This window comes from Nestor notabilis, unplaced genomic scaffold (genome assembly GCF_000696875.1).
Source record: "Nestor notabilis isolate BGI_N333 unplaced genomic scaffold, ASM69687v1 scaffold19380, whole genome shotgun sequence".
NCBI lineage: Eukaryota > Metazoa > Chordata > Aves > Psittaciformes > Psittacidae > Nestor > Nestor notabilis.
This window is the reverse complement of record NW_009910941.1, coordinates 2,026-3,946: the sequence shown is the minus strand read 5'-3', so window position 1 is coordinate 3,946 and position 1,921 is coordinate 2,026.

Here is a 1,921-nt window from a genome sequence, read left to right as displayed (position 1 = left end):
GCCAGCGGGGTGCTGGGTGCTGTGCAGTGTGTGGCCATTGCCCATCTGGGTTTATCCTCTTTAGCCACCATGCAGGGATCCAGCACTAATTCACCCTTAAACACAGGATTGTCAGGAACTGGAAAGGAAAGACTTGGCGGATTATCCATCTCCCCGGTGCCAGCATTAAACACGGGGAGCGGCAGCTGCTGGATGAGGGTAGCTGAGATGGGGGGTTTCCCTGTCCCATGGGGCACCAGGCCGCAGGCTCAGTGACATCCGTTCCACAGCAAAGGCTGCCAGCAGCATAGTCCCACCCCTCCCCCCAGCCAGCTCCAGGCTGATTAATGAAATAAGTAACATGAAAAAAATACAGGGCCTCCCCTTAAATCTGAGGGAGCAACAGCAACCACTCAGCCCCTCGGGGTGCACCATAACACAACAATCCAGGCAGCATTTCCTGGACCCAGAGTCTGTCAGGGAACCAGGGTGACATCCCAGAGCCTGGGGATCACAGAGGTAAGCGACCTGACCTCGCAGGAAGAGGTTTTGCAATGAAACAAGCAGTAATTTTCCCTGGCTCGAGGAAGACAGCGATAATTGAGCTTCTCACTCACACACTGACAGCTTCTAGACATGAGTCAGTGTGCAAAGGCTTTCTGGGATCAACACCCCAACTGTGCCCCATGACTGGGCACAGAGATGTTTTTGAACAGCCTTGGTGTTACCCTGGGAATCAAAGAAACTGCAGCAACTCATTACTCACAGCACGTCGCTGCCTTCCTCATTGCTCCTGCTCGCAGCTGAGCCTCGTGTGGGCCATGGCACAGTGGCACTCATGTTGGATGGAGGATTTTGGCAGTCAGGGTGCTGCTGCCTCTGCCAAGTGGGATGGTTTTACCACGTGCTGGCCAGAACTGCCACCACCACTGTTGATCGGTGCCCTGGATGGGGTGGCCCATAGGCAATTTTAATGTCTCTTTAGGTAGCAGGCAGGGGGAGGTGGCTGTACCTGGGAGCAGGGACATCACCTCACCAATCCCAGTCAAGGGGAACTGGTTTGTCATGATGGGGTTTAGTATGCTAGGGAAAAAAAAATCTGAAATATCCCAGCACTAGGGATGGGAATAACAGTGACTGCCATTGAGAGACACAAGCTAAACTGCAGCACATTCTCTTGGTTTAACTTCAGCAAGTCCTTATAGCAGCTTTCAGTATCTGAAGGGGCCCACAAGGATGCTGGAGAGGAGCTTTGGACACGGACCTGTAGGGACAGGACAAGGGGGAATGGCTTTAACCTGATAGAGGAGAGATTGAGATGAGATCTTAGGAAGTTCTTCCCTGTGAGGGTGCTGACGCCCTGGCACAGGTTGCTCAGAGAAGCTGTGGCTGCCCCATCCCTGGCAGTGTTCAAGGCCAGCTTGGACAGGGCTTGGAGCAACCTGCTCTAATGGAAGGTGTCCCTGCCCATGGCAGGGCGTTGGAACTGGATGAGCTTTAAGGTCCCTTCTAACCAGTCCCTTCCAACCTTCCAAACCAGTCTGGGATTCTGGGATTCTATGATTCTAAGTCCCACTTGGACCTGGATATGATCTTCAGTTCCCTGTTTTTTTTCACCTGTATTATCTTGGCTAAAACTAAACCCCTTTCTTCCCTGCAAACCCCAGTTTCCTTCATGACCATTAATAGGACTGAATATAGAAAGACCAAAATAAAAAGGATGGAAAAGAGGATTTGTTTCAGAAAATTGCCCATCAGAGGACAGGCTAGTGGCTGCTGGAAGGAAAAAAGAGATACACTCTGTGTTTTCCCTTTAAAATAAAGAAAACATTTGACCCAGCTCTAAGGAAATATCCTTTATGCCTGCCCCTGAAAAGCAGTTCTCAGGGAACACGGGGTGGTGGGAATCCCTGGTACGCTCTCTCCAAGGCTATCGCAGTCC